The 19,432-nt window shown below is 44.2% G+C and overlaps 1 protein-coding gene across 2 annotated transcripts in view; it reads right to left on the reverse strand.

Moving 5' to 3' along the window:
• Positions 1–19,432, reverse strand: part of PRKCB (protein kinase C beta) — a 297,660-nt gene that overhangs the window by 55,171 nt on the left and 223,057 nt on the right. The gene's annotated exons all lie outside the window — the stretch shown is intronic.

Below are 19,432 nucleotides of genomic sequence, written 5' to 3' on the forward strand. Positions count from 1 at the left end.
CTACACTTTCAGTTTAAAAAATATCACTAAAAAAACTCAAATTAAATAAAAATTCATCAGAGGAGGGTTCCAAGAGCCACGAGCAGGTACTGGGGTACCTCTTTGGGATACGCATCAATGCCCAACCAAACGTGACTAGAATATAAACCCCACGAGGGCAAGTGTCTTTAAGGATCTTGGCCTGTTTTGCTCACTGGTGTAGCCCAAGAACCTGGAATAGGGCCTGGCACACAGGAGATGGTCAGTAAGTATTTGGGGACGGAAAGCACGAGTGAATTCCTGATAAGACTGCATTTGGGGCAATTGTTCCTTTATTTTTCAGTTATTTAATCTTCATGAAGAGCCTGTTAAGCCCTGGGGAAACGTCAAGAGATGAGCAGGCACGTTCTCTGACCCTGCCTTCCAGGGAGGAAGGAAGATTTTGGACATTAATTACCGGGATGATTAATGTAATATTTTAACATCCTCTCCTGTTGTGCTGGGGCTCCCTTCCATGCAGCTGTGGTCGCAATCAGAGCATGTTAATCAGTGTGGCTCGTGACACATCATTATTTTTACTGGCTGTCACTATGCCAGAGGGAACAGTGACCAGCAGGTACTGTTCTCCAGAAGCCTCTTAGGGAGCACGGGGCAGGACCACATGGTACGAGACCTAACCTGGTCTGGGGGCTTCCTAGAAGGCTTCCTGGAGGAAGAAGCAATCAGACCGAAGTAAGTATGGACTGTATGCACTGTGTCAGCTATTTTGCAGGCAATAATATCAATCACCATGACAATTTGAGCACTTATCCATGCACCAGACAATGAGTGGTTTTCACTTATTATTTCTCATTTACTTAGGGTCTTCCCTAGGGAGTAGGTACCATTGAGAACCCCATTTCAAGGGAGAAGGGGCAATACAGAGGTGGGGGATTAAGAAGTACAATTATGTATAAAATGAGCTACACAGATATATTGTACAATATTGTACAATATATTGTACCCTTATAATTTATAGAATATTGTATCAATTGTGTATCAATTTCAAGTAAATAAATAAATAAAAGTTTTTAAATAAATTAATTAGTTTTTTTTTTCTTTTTAAAGCCCAATTCCATAGGAGACGAGGGCTCGGGGAAGGTAAGCTGCCTGTCACACCACAAATTCAGTTAGGAACAGAGCCAGGATTTGAACTCAGGTTTACCTGACTTCAAGGTCTCTCTGCCTTTAAACACTCCACTTGCCGAGAGCTCCAGAAGAATCCTCAAGCAGTTGAGGTGGTTGGGGAAATGAACTGCTCACACCTGACTCAGCTAGAGGACCAAGGAAGGTGACAGAAGCCTGGGGCCAGAGGGAGCAACGCACAGAGGAAGCCTTGGGCAGGCGGGCAGCTGGACACATCCTACCCTAACGGAACAGCCCTGACTGGACACCTGCTTGGACGCTCTGGCTGAGCTCGCCGGCCCACACAGAGGCATGTCTCCTCCCTCCTCATCTTTCCTCTCATCAGGGGTGGCCATGGGCAACGCAGACCCATGAATTTGGAGCCCTTAGGAAGAAAGCTCCTGACGCACAGCAAGAGGACCTTCCCAACCTCTTCCTCCCCAAGCCTCACCACAGAAATAAGAGCTACCAAGCTGAGCAGGTCCTGCCGGCCGGGCATTTACTTGATCCTCATGGCAGAGCCCACGCTCGCGTGGCAGGGTGATGTGCATCTTGGGTTTATTTCCCATCTCCCTCTGCTCTATCACTGGTACCCAGAGCTGTTTCTCCTTCGTTAGCCTTCCCCCAAGGCAGAAGCAATGGCTCCACTAAGACAGAGTAGAATGGAGATAGGGATTTTCTGCTCTCAGATTCCCAAGAAGGCCGTGGCTGGGGCAAGTGCAGGGAGAAGGCAGGGAGGTGACTTGGCCAGAGGCGAAAGGGTGGCGGGACTGGAGGTGGGTGAAAGCAGACCTTCAACTGAGAGGACCCCAGGGGACACAGGAGGGGCTCAGTGCTGAGCTGGCTTCCAGTATGGACAGCCCCACTGCCCCATCAGCACTGGTCAAGGTACCAACTAACAATCCTGAATACCTGTAAACACCCCACCCCACCACCACCCGAGAATCCAGAGGAGGGGCCCTGCATACCCTGAATGTCAATGCATCGTGATAAGACATCTCAGTCCCTGTCCTGAAGGAGAAACAGGACAGATGGCTGGGAATTTCCCCATGCACCAAAGGCAGGACTGGACATTCCACATCTGTTCCGGTTACCCCCATTCTACAGATAAACAAACTGAGGCTGAGAGATTCACCTGCTCGAGCTAACGATTGTTCTGAAAATGCAGATCTGCCCATGCTACTCAAATACTTCAGGTCCCCTAGTGGCTCCAGAAACCAAACAATTCCATGACCACAACCTGTTCTTTCTTTTCCTTTGGCTGTTCTATTCCTGCTGCCTGCAGTGTCCTTCCACATTCTCTCACCGATCAGAGAATCAGAGATTCAGCTCAGAAGTTACCTTCTTCTATATCTCTCAATTATCCACTTAAACCAAACGGCTCACTCCTCCTTCTGGCCCCTGGGACTGCTTTGTATCTATGTCAGATACTCTAGGGCAGACATTCCCAAACTTCGATCAATCATGCACAGGGCTTTTTCACATTTTTTTCCTACCACCTAAAGTGGTATTTACTTCGTATTTTTGAAGTCTAGTCACATCTTTACTTAACTAAATTTATCTGAAAAGGAAACTATATCACCACCATTACTGGCAAGCCAGTATCACGAGCCATAAATGGGAGATGAGCATAAAAATAAATAAAAGCAATGCAGTGCGAGGAAATCCTAGCCAGAGACTGCTGACTGCTGAAGGTTCCAAGCCAGGCCCTGTGTTTTTTCCTTGTTTAAGGAAAAAAATGATATTTGCAAATGTTAGCTATTAATGGCATACTGTCATCAAATGAGACTTTCTGGTTCAAGTAATTAGAAAGACTAAGAGGAAACAGAGAATAACCCTATCATGCTGTGATTTAATTTTATTTCATATTGCATCTTTGTGCCCCCTAAAAAAAACCTCAACTACTAAATTAAAATCATCTTGTAAATCATCAATACTACACACTTCGCACATTATAGAAAACACTGTTGCCTTTGTAGCAATAGTTATTTTTCAGTCAATCAACAGGGATGTGTGAAGGTTCTCAGTGCCTAGCGCTATCCTAAGCCCCAGGGGGAGAGGGGAGATAAGCCAGCACCAGAGGGCACCCCTTACCTTCTGCGAGTGGTATACAAAGGAGCAAACTTTGGAAAATTCCCCTGTATCGGCTGGAGGAAAACAGAACTGACACACACGAAGCGTTAGTAACAATTTAGAGATAGAAGTGAATCAAGCTCCAGAGCAGGGACCAGCAAACTTTTTCTGTAAAGGGCCAAATGGTAAATATCATAGACTTTGTGGGACAGTTTCTGTATCCACTACTCAACCCCACCACTGTAGCAGGAAAGCAGCCCACACGCAAGTGTTCCAATAAATCTTTATTTATAAAAATAGGCGGTGGGACCAGTACAAGTAGTTTGCTGACCCCTGTTCTAGAACACGGTCAGGGAAAAAAATGACAGTGACTACATTATCAAAAGTGGCCGCAGTTTAATGGGAAACCGACCCTGGCATACTTTTCATTTCTTCCAGCTCCATTATTACAAAGAACCTTCTGATTGGGCAGGGGACCCACCTGGCCACAGCTGATTGGACCAGAGGTACATAACTGGCCTAGGTTGAGCCAATCAGATTCTCTTGTTTAAGAATGTCTGATTAGCATACTCCAAGCAGGCAGTCTAGGGCCTGAGTAGAGAAACACACAGACCTGCCTAGGGTGGTCCTTTCACATGCAGGCAAAAAAAATGAACCAGATGTGTGGGAAAAGCAAGAAGATCAGGGAATGAGCAAAGGCCTTGCTTTCTAGTTCCTGGTTCCAATCCTTCACGGGGCTTGGCTGTTTCCATAGAAACCTCCACATGCCCCCAATAAAGTTATTATTTTTATTTATATTAGCTTGAATGGATTTCTGTTTCTTAAAGATCCTGTAAGGCCAAATTATTGCTTGAGGAACTCAAATTCTTAATAAAAATAAGAATTTCAGGAAGCCAAGTAGCATCAGGTCAGTACATGACTTAAAACAAGGCAAATTCCATTCTTTATAAAGGACGGTGCTTCTGGTCCATATCAGAATTACATCAAGGTATGTGTTTAGAAGACAGATTCCAAGTGCTGCCTCTCATTCAGAAGCTCTGACTGTGCCCTGTGAATATGGATTTTAACAAGCGCCTCCCCTCCCCTCAATTCTCATCACTAAATTTGTTGTCCTGAGGGACTCTGAGGAACTATCAAAACTGATTCATTTAATACGGGAGTTAGGAGGTGTCCACAGGTAAAACAGAGAGAATCCTTTTATTCTGAGATTCCCAATGCTTTCTCAGCAGTCACTACCAAGGGGTGAAAAGGGAGCTCTGCTCCTTTATATTCTAATCAAGCTTTCCTTTTCAGCGGGAATCTCTCTGCCCTTGGAGAGCTTTTGAGAGCTTCTAGAGAGCTTTCCCCATATCATGAAGGAAGTGATACTCTGTGGTGGTTTCAAAACATGTCTATAAATATTAGATACTCCTCAATCAAGGGGCAGAGTCTGTGCCCTCTCCCCTTGAACACGGGCAGCCCTTTGTGGCTGCTTCAATGAACGGAATATAGTGAAAGTAATTCTTTGTGACTTTGGAGGCAGTAACTTCTGTCAGTTTCTCTTGGAACACCTGCCTCTGGAGCCCTGAGGCCATAGAATGAGACCATGTGGAGAGGGCTGGAGGTTACACAAAGAGCTGGGTGCCCAGACAGCACAGGGTGCTCCAGTCCCAGCTAATGCAGGACAGACCCCACCCACCAACCAGCAAGCATTCCCAATTTCCCTCCCCAAAGAAAACATGAGAGATAATAACATACGAGTGGTGTTGTTTTAAATCTCTGAGTTTGGGGACGATTTGTTATGCAGCATCAGGCAACTAGATAGACAGATTAAAAAACAAATTTCTTCTGTATAGCACAGGGAACTATATTCAACATCTTACAGTAACCTATAATGAAAAAGAGTATGAAAAAGAAAACAAATATATGTACATATATACGTATGACTGAAACATTATGCCATACACCAGAAATTGACACATTGTAACTGACTATACTTCAATTAAAAAAAAAAAAAAACATGCAACTAGAACAGATTCCTCTGAGTTCAAATGTGCACTGATGCAACCTCACTCTATTCATTTCTTGCGTTTAGCTATGCACCCTCTTTTCAATCAATTTTCTCTTTAAAAGGCTTCAACTGAGACCAGCAACATAGACGGAATTCATTTTGCCTTCCAAATCTTATCCCCTGTCTTATCCAGGACCTGGAAGGCTGGCCAATTCATTTATTCATTCAGTAAACATGAATAAATAAACTGTCTGGATGCGCCAGGCACTGGGGATGTGGGATGACAATGCCTTCAGGAAGCTCCCACACTAGCACAAATAATTCCAATTCAATTATGATTAAACTCCTGAAAGAGAAGTGCACAGTGCCCCATGAGTGTTCACATGGAGGACTTAACCTGATTTGGTGGGCCAGCAAAAGATGCCCTGGGGAGGGGATGGTTAAGCTGAGACCTGAAGCATTACTGGGACTAGCAAGGAGGAGATGGGGGAGGCATATTCCAGGCAAAGGGGAGTGAATTGTGTTCCCTTAGGATTAGACCAACTGGATCCATAAACCCAGGCCTAGAATTATGGTCAGAAGTGAGCTCTCAAGTTCTGGAACTCAAAACCCAGATGCCAACTCCCAGATCTCTGAGATGCAGCAAATGATTATCTCCAGTAGACAGAGGAGCACTGGCACCAGGTGGGGTGACTGGACAAAGAATAGGTGATGTTCAAAGGAAAGAGCCCACTGTTACTGTCAGGGAGAGAACAGGCAATGTTGGGCGGACTGGCCAATGTTGGGAAGGTGATGAGTTTGGAGGTGATAATGATAACCACCCTGACTCCTTACTGACGCTGTGTATTGTCTTATTTAATTCCACACAGATGTGAGTGTAGGTACTGCCACTGTCTCCAGGGCTTACAGAGGTTAGGTGAGTGGTCCAAAGTCACTCCACTAGGAAGTGATCCTTCTAGATCATTTGTCTCCAAAGTCCACACTCCTGACCACACACCATCTGATTCTCCGAGCCCTGAGTACCAAGTGTTGCGTTGTGAGGCTGCGCCATCTGCAAATTACCGCTGGGCGTTTCAAATTCAACTCCAGGTCTGGCCCAGTTCTCCTTTTCCTGCCCATCCCACTTGCTGAGGTTTTGGCCCTTGTGGCCTAACTCACGGTCAAGGGTGGAACAGTTATGTCCTGTCTCCATTTCCTATACAACCACTAACAAACCATTCATTTACTCGTCGAGATGAGCTTGGTCTGAGTTAGCGCTGCAGCCACGACTCTGGTGCATCCATCTAGTCCACCAGCTCTGTCGGGAATTCTGTGCCAGGCATGATGCCAGGTGAGATGCAAGGTGGTGAGACGCTCACACACAGGACCGAGGTGGCCCTGCTTCCCAGCAGTAAGCGGCTTGAGAAGACCTTACTCCCTCCACCTGCACCCTCAAGTGTCAGTACAATAGCAGAAAACAGTAGAAAAATAGCCACAGTATCAGCCAGGGCGATGGTCATGTTCTAAAATGTTCCTTTAAGTCGACGTGATTTTTTTTTTTACTAGTTGTCTCACGAAGTTTCCGGAGCTCCTGCTTCAGTTAATACCCACATTGAGGACGTGGGCTGTTTGTTCAGCTGTCCCTCCAGCTCCAGGGTGAGGATTCCAAACAGACTGAAAGGCTGTGTTGAAGTGATGTTCTTATCAAATTCCAAGCCACATCTGCTACCCAAGAATCTTCCGGGAGAGATGTGATGAACAGCAGTGGCTTCCAGTGACAGCAGATTACAATGGAGGAAAGCAGCCCTGGGACTCCGAGGTGGAAAGTTTGTTAAGATGAACCTTCCTGGTGAAACCAAATGGCGAAATGTGCCTGGAACCTTGGCCCTTGACCATGGCACAGGATGGCATCATGATTAGGACAGAGACTTGACAACGAGGAGACCTGGTATAAGTCCAAATTCCACCACGTACCAGCTGCGTGACCTTGAGAAACTCACTTCACTTTTCTGAGCCTTAATGAACGTCCTTCATCTATAAAACAGGGACACTGACCATGCTCATCTTTTGCTGGTGCCGAGGGCACTCTGGGGGATCGAGTATGCAGAGTGCACACCTTAACTCAGCACCACGCTGGACAAATAGATGATGAGCACTTAGGGCCTGGTGGTTGCACGAGCTTCCTGGCACTGTCGTAACAAAGAACCAGAAACTATGAGGTATAAAACAACAGCAATTTATTCTCTCACAGTTCAGGAGCCCAGAAGTCTGAAATCAAGGTGTTGGCAGGAACGGTTCCTTCTAGTGGCTCTGAGGGAGAATCTGTTCCAGGCCTCCCTCCCAGCTTCTGCGGTTGCCAGCCATCCTTGGCGTTCCTCGGTTTATGGACACATCACTCCAGTCCCTGCCTCTGTCTTCACATGGCCTTCTTCCCTGGGTCTCTGTCCCTCTTCTTGTAAGGAGACCAGCCATTGGGTTAGGGCCCACCCTCATCCAGTCACACCTCATCTGAACTTGATGCCACCTGCAAAGACCCTATGCCCAAATAAGGTCAAGTTCAATCTCAGTAGTTAGAACTTGAAAATGTATATGGAGGGGAGACAATTCCATCCACTACAGTGGTTATCATCCCCTCGATCCTGTCTGAGAACGACCAAGGGGACTGCCTGCGATCCTTTGCACAGAGCACCGATTTCCAGCTCTCGACTGGCTAAGGAGACGTGTCCTGAGGGGACTGGGTGTCACGTCCCTATTAATGCGAGAGGGCAGAGAAGGTTAGGAGCCAAAGGCCGCACCCCCCACTTCCCCAGCTTCAACAGACACTTCCCAAAAGCCCAAAGCCAAATGGAGCCTCCCGCAGTTTCTCTGTCTGACCTCTCTCACCTAATGCACCTACAAGTTTCGTCAGCTCTACATTCAAAACACACGCTATATCCAACCTCCTTCCCGATCTAAGCCACCACCATCCCTAACCAGGTCTCCTGCAAATGACTCCTGGCTAATTCTCTAGGAGCTTGATGGAATCTATTATAGGGTTGCATCTCTTTGAAGGCCCCCCTGCCCTCTGGGACTGTCTCCTGCTTGGGTTCTACCCAGTTCCTCCGAAGACCTGCAGAGAGAATTTTAGTCAGCTCGACTCTCAGTCTTAAGGCAGATCTGGTCTCCTCCCCTCTCCCATCCTTTCCGTGGGTTTCCCTTGCTCACTTGTACTGAGCTCCTGTTTCTCCAGGCTGCACATTAGAATTCCCTGTGGAGCTTTTAGAAGCTGATGCCTGGGCCACACTCCAGACCAATTAAATCCAAATCTTCTAAATATTTGAGGCCTTCCTGTGCCAGGCCTGGCCTGCCCTGGGGGAGGACGAGGTGGTGAGCTGGCAAGAGGCCGTCAGGATGGTGTTGTAATCAGAGGCTGGAGCACTGGGCAAACACTGTCCACTGTTCCTCCAAGGGCGGTCACCCACTCAGGAGTAGGATTCTGAGAGACTCGGGTGTGGTCAGGTTACAAAATGAAGGTTAGCACCCACACCCTCATCTCTTTTACAACGTGGCAGGTATCCGGACAAGCTCTTGGATGTAAGAATGAGATTATGACATTGACAGAGTCTGATGAGCTGGGAGTTTACATCTAATTCGAACTGTAAAATCACAGCAGGTACAAGTTCAGCTCTGGAACCAGGAGCTTAACTCTCTCATGTGCTTGCTGTGTGTTTTGGGGCAAGTTACTCAACCTCTCTGAGTCCCATTTCCCCACATATAAAAGGGGCATCATGACAGTTCCTCCCTCACAGGGTTGCTCTGAGAGCAAGTGACATAATGGCGGTAAAGCTCAGAGCCCAGGGCACAGAAGCCACATTGTTGAAGTGAAAGCATAAATACAGAGAATGAGTGTGATGTTCCAGCTCCTTCTGTGGATATACTGGTTCCTTCCCACATTCTCCAGATGAGAGAAAGAGAAAGGCAGAAACGTGAACAGAGCAATAGACCGAAATTTCTGCAAAATCCATTTCCCAGGAGATCCTTATACAAAGCCCAGAAGGAAAGGCAAGGTCACATTGCCTGTGTTTAGAGGTGGGGCTGGCAGGAGCCCTCTGGGAGAGGCTAAGAGGACTCTCCCACAGGGAGCTGCATGCTCAGTGCAACAGGACTTCCCTGTGCAATCAGCGGACTATCTGTGAACTTCTAAAGTTCCGAATGGGGAAGCGACGACGCGCCCTGGCTTCCAGACCCTCACAGCCTCATCTTCTCCGGCAAAGCCCTCCTTCATACTGGGCCAGGGGTGAAGAGATGGCTTAAGCCACTCACTCTTGATAACCAGAGGCCTTGAATGAGGGGCAGAGCCATTCCAGCCAAGGGATCTTGTAGGTGGATGTGGGAGTAACTGTAGACAAGAGTCCACCAATTCACAGGGCCATGATGGCGGCTCAGTGATACAAGAACATCCAGAAAGAACTCAATACACTACGTTCCTCACAGTTGATGAATTCTTTACCTTTTGAGGTTCTCCCGACTTTCACCAGACATGAAGATGTCCTAACATGTTCTAGCTTATCTTGGAGTCACTAATTTTATTTCTTCAAAGTGTATTGTTACCGTTTGAACTTTGGATCACATTTTCTAAGCATATATATCCACACATATGTGTGTTTAAATTTTATATGTGATGGTGGACACACTAATTGAATAGAAAATCATGTGGCTTGAGTGGACTCAAATGCATTTGCCTCTAGCAGCAAACTGGAAGTTAGCCATCTACAAATGGTTTCTGGCTTCTAATAGCTCGCTTTGGAGAAGCTACTGGGTAGACCTGCAAACTGAAGAAGAACTTCGGGAAAAACTGAAAAGTGATATAGTGGGGGGAAAGATGCTAATTGGGAGTTAATAGTGTGGATCTGGGGAGGACTGAATCACTTTGTGAATACAATCTCCAAGTCAGCAAGACAAAAAAGAGCAGCCGTACTGAGCGTGCAGATCAACTCAGACGATACAACTTGGTTGTTTCATGATTTCTTATGTAAGGTTTTTCCATATTTAAAATAAAACCTCTTTATATGGTTACATACTGTATGATTCCAACTATATGACATTCTGGAAAAGGCAAAACCATGGAGACAGTGAAAAGATCAGTGGTTGCTAGGGGGTAGAGGGTGGGAGGGAGGAATACGGGGAGTGTAGAGGATTTTTAGGGCAGTGAGACTACTCTGTATGATGCTATAATGGTCGACACATGTCATTATACATTTGTCCAAACCTGCAGAACGGACACCACCAAGAATGAACTCTAACGTAAATTGCGGACTTAAGGTGATAATGGCGTGTCAGTGTAGGTTTATCGAATGTAACAAATGTACCACTTGAGTGGGGGGATGTTGATCACGGGGGAGATGTGGAACTGCGTGACAGATGAAATGAATTTTCAGATCAGAGGTCGGGTTGACAGGTGTTACTAAGATTTAAGTCCTTTAAAATGATGCCATGGCACACACTAGATTTAATCAACTCAAATTTTTGCCCACTAGCAGAGAAAGCCAATGCAAGTGTGAAATGAAGTTTAGAATGAAAGTACTTTTAGCCTAGTCATCTCTAGCTCCTGTGGACTTGCTATTGTTAAGCAAATGTCACTACACCCATGGAAGGAATGACTCACAGTCGCTGCTGGGAAGAAGGAGGGGGGGAATAAGATTTAAACCTGAAATGCTTAGCTCCTGTGTTTTAAATGAAGACATTTAGTTGGATTTAATAAGAAATGTTGAATTGTTTGATTGGGTTGCAATAAGAAATGCCAGAGAACTACTATTTCAAAACTCTGGGCTGTATCACTTCTAATTATTAATATCACAGAATTGATGTGGTAGAATTTGATGGGTATCAATTCAAGTTACTAATTCTGTTGAGCTCAAATCAATGTTGACGACCTGTATGCTCAGTTAGTCAATTTTCTTTGAATCATACATTATATTTGACAAAGCTAGATGGTTAAAATAAAAGTAGATTTGACTTTTTTTTTTTTAGACAATTCCCAGGAAAACAAACCAATAATTGATGCCTTTTACCAAAAGAAAATGCAATGAAACCCTTAAGGGCCCATCATTCATTCCAACAATTAGATGCACAAAGGAAGCCTGTTTCTCTATAATCTGATCTGCTCTGTGCACACACAAAGCCTCCCTTTGGGGCTGGTGTCCCAGACTAATAGAGAGCGGGCTTTCTCCAAGGCGGGCGTGAAGCACAGTGAGTGCCCCAGAGGCTGTGTGGTGTAGTGGTTGTGCACTTGGGAATGAGACTCCTTGTGTTTGCACCTGCATCCACTGCTGCGTTAATTTGGGAGTCTCTCACCTCTCTGAGCCTCTATTTCCTCATCTGTGAAAGGGGGATAATTACAGCACCCACCTTATAAGATCATTGTGAATATTAAATGATGCATATAAAGCACATGGACACATTCCCAATGCTCATGATATATTATCAATCTCTGCAGCGATTTTCAATGAAGTCAGTAGATAATATGAAACGGGGCTGGGGTGGGGGAACTGAAACAAACTATGGCATGTTTAATTACATTAACCATTCATACTTGGACTTCCAAAATATTTACCGTGGGTGTTGGATGATTATAATCTATAGGTCTCTGCTCTCGTGTTTGCAGTAGAAAGATTACGGGTTATGCTGTTAGTAAACAGGGATTCATCTTAACAGAACTAGAATTTCTGAAACGGCACATAAAGATGCGGTTGAGATGGATACGCAGAGGGTGAACAATGGGGGCACGATAATTGGACCTGTGGCCATGAATTATTGCCTGAGACAGAGTTTCCATGTTAATAGGCTCTACCTGGTCCTTTAATAAGAGGACTAGAATTAACTCTGTATTATGTTTTCCACAGAGACTTCCCAAAGGCAACATTTTGAAGAACATACAGACTTAAAGGAAACACTTTGTCTTGTATTTCCGGACCAGCATTTTCTTCCTTCTCTTTGAGGAACTGCCCATCTCACACCTGCTTTTCAGAGTCCGTTCCTGTTGTGTTTCCTGATGGCTGGCTGGAAAAGTGACCTGTCCCCTTGGCCACAGCTAATTGGATCACATGATCCCTGAGTCCTACTGCCCCATCAGCTTCTCTTTCTCAGGGTGTTAAAATTCTAGATTTGGGAATCAGCCATTGAGAATTGAGACGTGACGTAAGGCTGAGGGGGGTAGTGCTGGGGCACATCCACAGGGTGAGGCATCAGCAAGAAGCCAGGAGGGCAGATTGGGGGTCTCCAAGGTGGAGATGATGATTGCTGGTTCCTGGCAGCCTCCTTGTCCCGGCTGCACTCTAGCTTTTGGATGTTGAGCGATACACAGAGACATGCCATTTTTTTCCAATAAATCCTCCCTTTACTCACTCTGGCTGGATAATCAAACTTGAATTCCAGATATTTCACTTTCCCTGAAATGATTAATTTTATTGGGAAAACAGACTCTTACTGAGGCTTTCTTGTTCTGTAATTTATGATCTTCTGAGGGGTGAGGGCAGGGGCTACAGAAGAGCAGTAAGTCGCTTCACTAATGAGATGCCGGACAAATTTCGGGAAGCGGAAGGGCCTCACTGGGACTGGGGAAGATGAGTTGGCAAAAATACATGGCAGTCAGAATTGCCTACAAAAGACTGGGGGCTGGGAGGAAGCTGCCGTAATTGGGATAGAACCAAAGAGAAGGCAGGAATCCAAGATCAGACAGCAAATGTCAAAAGGTTCTCTGGAAGAGGATTAAGGGAACAGGTAGCAAAGACTGAGCTATCTGTGAACCATATGATAAAAGGATGCACCATATGGTGCAGGAAGATAGCGAAGCAGGTTGAAGTAAAGGGAAGAGCTTTTGTCTGCAGGATTATATAACCACCTCTAATGTATGGATGTATATATGTGCGTGTGAATGCATACCACTAATGAGATTAAAATTAGGATAGACTCCCACAACGGGAGCTCCAAGACTTGAGAAAAGGCCTTTGTTACTGGTATGAACTCAACTGCCTTTTAATCCTCTCAGGCAATTTTTTTCCTATGGTAATTCAGTGCTGCACTTGGATCCAGCAGAAGACACTGGAGTCTGGGGCTTGAAGCTCTGGATTATTCTCCTGTGCCTAAACCCACAACACACACAAGTTAAGCACATTGGCAGCTTTTGGGGAGACAGCTTGGAGGTTGCTGAGGGATGCTGTGGGGCACTGGTGTTAGCAAACAGAGCCAACTTCAAGCATTCTGAGGGACCATGATCTTTTCAGGGGCTCGTGAAAGTGTTTTCATTTCTGTTAGAATCCCAAGGGGAAAAAATGAAATTTTATGCTGAAGAAAATGTTTTAACATACAATATTAATCTATTTGCCCTTATACGAGTGCAGTCATAAGATATAATTTTTAACTTTTTATTCATGCTGTTAAGGAGGAATCCACAAAAGTCTTATGGCAGTTTTAAAACTGTTTCAAAAAAGAAAAAACTAGCAGTTTGGTGGTGATGAGTGGCCCCCAGAGTAGAAAAGAGTGTTGTTAGAGATGGAAAGAGGCAACTGTGATTCAACGGGAATCACAGAACCTGATTTCAAGTCCTGGTCCTGCCTCCTTTCAGCTGTGTGTTCTTGGGGAGACATCTCAACCTCTCTGACTTATAATTCCCATGTAAGTCGAATAGTGTTAATATCAGTAGCTACCTTGCAAGATGTGGTGAGAATTAATATGATGTAATGCATGTAAATCCAAAGCATGGTCCCTGGCAATTAGTATGAGTTCAATAAAAGCTTAAGAAAATGGAGATGGGTGAGTGGAATTGCAGAGGGTGGGGATGAGGGTTAGAAGAAATAGAAATTGATGATTGAGAAGGAACCAGCTGGGGAGTTATCACACACACTAGAGATGCCCCCAAGACTTGGAGGATCCCACGAGCTGAAGCCTGCAGAGGAGTAAGAAGGGCAGAAGCTAGGAAAGAGAAGTTGGAGCCTCCCAGGAACCCCTGCTGACGGCTCACAGTTCCACTGAGCACTGGCACATAGATAGGTGACCTCTAGGCACAGAGTGAAGAGGGAGAACTGAAAATCTGGAATCTCCCATCACAATGGGCATGCAGTCTGTCTAATGGCAGAGGCTCAGAGTGAAAACAAGGCACACAAACTCTGCTTACACTCAGAGGGACAGAGAAGAGAGGGGAAAATGAGAAAATAAGGGGGGAAATCAGTTAACCTCCTAGAATATGTCTGGTGACATGGCAAGGGGACCACTGTTGAGACTAGAAATGCATGCATTAAGTATCAAACAATCAAGAGCCCAAGAACACATGTATCTAAACCAAAACTGGTCTGTTAGATTCCACTGACTGGCTGTGCGATTTTATTAAGTTATTTCAACTTCCTGCATCACACTTCTGCATCTGTAAAATGGGGGTGATAGTAGCTACATTACAGCATAAGGGTGAGCCAATACATACAAAGCACTTACAACAAAGCCTGGCATTATAGTAAGGACTCAGAATGCTTGGTAGTATCACCGTCACCACCACCACAAGAATGTATGTTCCATGAGGGAAGGTATTTTTGTCTGTTTTGTTCACAGCCATTTCCCCTGCACCAGGAAGAGTGCCCGGCACATAGTTAATGCTCAATAAATATTTGTTGAATGGACAAATCCTTAATTAGGTCTGTCAATGAGTAGTTACTATAAAAGTGATGACTTCTCCCCAGTATGAGGTATGGGTTCCAATCTTAGTCCCAATTCCTTTCCCTTATGTTTGCCCTCCATAAGCAGCCACCATGCCCTGTGCTCAGATCTGGAGAGTGAGGAGCTAGGGGTTCACTGGTAACCTGAGAGACAGGTGTTTCACAAGTTGCTGAGGGGAGAAGTCACAACGCAAAAGGATAAGGCATGGGCGGGTGAGGAGGCAGTGGAGGCAGCAAATCTCAAAAGAGCAGTCTGATTCTCTGGATACAGTCAGTGAGTAAAGGATAGAGAAGGGAGGGTCAAGATCACAGAAGATATTTTTAGGGATACAGGAAATGTTGAGCACATTCCTCATTTAAAGGAAAGGATAGAAGGGAGAGGGAAGATCAGAGACTTTCTGTACCTTCCAGATATACACAAAAAAATGACTTTATGTTCTCAGAAATACAATGGTAACTGAAGTACTAAATTGTCATGTGAGTGTAAGATCTTCAAGGCAGCTTTTCACAAAATATGGTACTTGTACTATTGACAATCCAAGAACAAAATTATTTTTCTTTTAATACATTCTCCTAGGATATATTAAAATAGGTATATAACTGGTAGATCAAGCCTGTGACATCACATACATGATTGCTTAGGGCAATGCTAAGGAGAAGAAAAAGAAGTCAACGAAGCAATTTAAAGAAAATATTTAAGATAGCATAAAGTAAATATGTACATGGTAAAAAAAAAAAAAAAAAAAACAGGTCCATGAATAGCTAATATTTGAGAAGCTTGGCCAAGGCTATACTCAGCCCTGTTGCACAGTCTGAATCTTGAGCTAAGGGAGTTGGCGTCAGCACCTTGGAGAGCGGCACACAGGTGCATAGTGGGAGGGTTCCCTGGCGAACCCTCAATGGCCTCCTTTCTGACATTCAGGCACTTAATATCACCAACCTCTTGGACATTACTGCAGGACAATCAAACACCAGAAGAGGAGGCTTAATGGTTTTGTCCCTCACCTCTTGGCCTTTTATTTTGAACGTCTTAGATGCACATAGAGCAACAGACGGGGATGTGACTTTTTGAAAAGACAAATGCAATACCTGCGCTCAGTTTCTAAGGACTTTCTACTTTTTCTTTCAATTTCATAAGCTGCTGACTTCTTCCTACTTGATTTATTCCTGGCTTATGTTATGCTTCAGGAAAAGCAGCACTAACACCTGGCATGTTCCATGATTTGAACACAAGGAAATGTCACCAAGAAGAGAAGCTTGAAGTCTTTTGTCCATGGGGCATGAGAAGTTGGGAGCTTTAAAGGGAAAAGTCAGAAAGTCTTTCATGTCACCGAGAAAAATTCCAACCAGAGCTAAGAAAAGTAGGGAGTGCAGCTTTCCACCAAAACTGCTCTCCCAGCGTCCCTTGCACTGAGGCATGGCCACATGACAACACTCTCAAATAGAGTGCAGGCAGAAGTGATGGGTGCCACTCCCAAGCCAAGACTTTTCAGAAGAAGCTTGTGCCTCCTCTGTACTCTCCTTCTCCCTCGGCACTCTGAATATAGACAAAAACAAGGCTGTAGGGATTGATGGAGCCATGCAAGACAGAGGAACCAGGTCCCTTAATCACCATATGGAGAGAGTGGGAGAGGCCAGGAACACCCATCTTGGACTGTTACATGAATGAAAATTAAACTCCTATTGTGTCTGAGCTGGTATAGATTTAGGGGTCTATTTATTCCGGCAGTTGAATCCACCCCAATGAATAAAGGAGCTTAAATGTTTGGCTGCCACACAGATCAACCAGCCCTGACTGGGGGTGGGGTCAGGAAGAGGAGACATTCTGAGATTTCCATTTACTCCCTCCCATCTTTGCACAGTTAATTTAACTCACCCTTTAGATAAAGCCCAAGAGCCGCTTTCTCATGGAAGCCTTCCCTGACTTCAGCTAGGACCCACCCCACTTCCGCAGGCTCTCACAGCATGAAGCAAACATCACAGTTTTACTTTGCATCTGTTAGTGTGATTTTTTTTTTTGATCAATGTTTATACTCTCACTGGGTTTTTAAGTATGCATTTTTTAAAATTCATAGAATGATACACTGATTTGTGTGTTTTGTTGTATGTAAATTTTACCTTAAAATGATCAAAAACACATATTGAATTTTGGTTAAATGATATGCATGCTGAAGAGTTGAGGGGTAAAGTGTACCGATGTCTGTATCTTCATTTGGGGGAGAGGGTATATATAGCTCAATGGTAGAGTGTGTACTTAGCATGCATAGGTCCTGGGCTCAACTCCCAGTACCTTCATTAAAAAAATAATAAATATGTAAACCTAATTACTCCCTCCTCCCCAAAAAACAGGTTGACATAGAGACAAGCAGACAGAGAGATGTGATCAAGCATACACAGCCAAATGTTACTGTAGAATCTAAGTACTGGGTACAATGGGTGGTCATTGCATAATTCTTTCAACTTTTCTGTATTATTAAATGTTTTTCATAACAAAATGTTGGAGGGAAATTCAATGAGAGTAGGGACTATGAGTCCACTACATAAATAGAATTATTCTATGTACAGTTTATTTTATATGACTAATCATAGTGTTCTGTAATTTACTTCTACTTTTACTTGATACTATGCCATGGACATCTTTCCACAATGATAGACAGACATTCAGACAGATAGAGCTATGAGATAGAAAGACCTCATTCTTTTGAAGGTATCATGGACACACCATTATATATTTAACTATCACACTGTTGATGAACATTTTGGCAATTTCCTTTTTTTTTTTTTTTCCTATTACCAATCATTTTCCAAGATACAGCTTTTGAGCTGCTGGATTTGAGCTTCCTTATGTTAGCTCTGTGTCCACCACAGCATGCACCTGCCCTCCACACACCTGAATCCTCCTGTTAACCTCAGTATCCTCCATAGGCAAGAGTCCAGGAGTGTAAGAAAATAATAATAATAAAAAAAGTCCCCCTTCAGACTTCCCAGTATAACTTTCTAAAAAGACTTGGCTCATACAAATTGTTACCACAAGCTCATCTGAAGTCTCAGAAGGCAAGCAATATTAGCATTAATTAAATACTTAATGAATATTTATTACAGCAGCACTTTGGAATCAGGGGAATCAAGTTTATAATGGAAAACGTTGCATTTGTGTTGTATATATACTTTTTTTTGGTAACTACCTAGCTTTTATTTAATTTATTTTTTTATTGAACTACCGTCAGTTTACAACATTGTGTCAATTTCTGGCATACAGCATAATGCTTCAGCCATACATATACATACATACTGTGTATAGATTTTAGCAGGGACTTGCTGAGTGTATTTTATGAGCTCCACTTGTACAATCAGTCTGGACAGCACACACCTGCCCAATTTATATATTTGGAGCACAATGTTAATGCAAAAATCATTTGACAACCACAGGGGTTAAATTCTTGAAAAGTGTAAACCATAAAGGTTGGCAAAGCTGAAGTCAAAGGTTCAAGAAATCATAAAAAATAGAGAGTGAAGGATAAAGCTATAAAAATAAAATGAAATAACCAATGGATAATACATGCTCTGGAACAAGTGCTCTGGAACAAAAGTGCAAGGGGACATCTATCTCCAAGTAAGCCAGACATGTCACAAGGCCCTGCCCTGCTGAGAGAATCCTTCCGGTAAACACCCTCACATGTTCAGGACAGCAAACGCTCCACACTTCTTTTTAAAGTTTCTGAAACATGGTTTACTTGTTTGGAACCCAACAGCCTTAACACTTGCTTTGTCCCTTGTTTCATATTCACAGGTCTTATTCAAACACTTGTGTCACTCCCTGGTCACTCCACAAATTATTGCAGTGCTTAAGAGCACGTTTTCCTGGGCCAGATCTGATAGATGGGGCCTGGGGGAGGGGCGGTGTGAACAGATCACCCCACAGGTCCACCTGTTTCATCTGCGGAAGGAGGAGCAATTACTGCCGCCACATTCTTCCGTTTAGGGCAGTGGATAATATATACCTCACAAAATTGCAAAAATGGTAAAAAGTAGGCATTCAGATGTAAAACCACATTAATTTGAAACCGTGGCTGGCAGAATGAGAGTTGCGAAGGATTACTCTTAAGTTTTAAAGGCTTGTAGAGGTTTTCGTTATTCTAGTTTGCTTACACGACAGACTCTTGTTTTCATCTGTGATTTATTTGATGCCACATCCACAGTCTGGCACAGAACTCTCAATTATTATAACGGTTTCCATGGAAACACATCATCTATTCTCTCTCATTCCCTCGCTGTTCCCCAAAGACCCACTCTCCCACTTCTCTACCCACCCCCAGCCCCAATCCTTTCCAGAAACCCTCTGGAATGTCCATTCCTTAATCCCAAACTCTCCAATTTGTACGGTTGAGCGATCAGGAAAGGGACAAGCTACGTGTGGAGTCTGCTCACTTTTGAGGCAACAAGAATAAAAATGTATATTTATATGTTAAACCAGCAGAGAGAAACCGGAAAGATGCAAATTCAATTAACAAAACCGTTTAGATACAGAGAACCGTAGCAGCGAGGGGGGCGCAGAAAGATGTGA

The sequence above is a fragment of the Camelus bactrianus genome, chromosome 18 (genome assembly GCF_048773025.1).
Source record: "Camelus bactrianus isolate YW-2024 breed Bactrian camel chromosome 18, ASM4877302v1, whole genome shotgun sequence".
NCBI lineage: Eukaryota > Metazoa > Chordata > Mammalia > Artiodactyla > Camelidae > Camelus > Camelus bactrianus.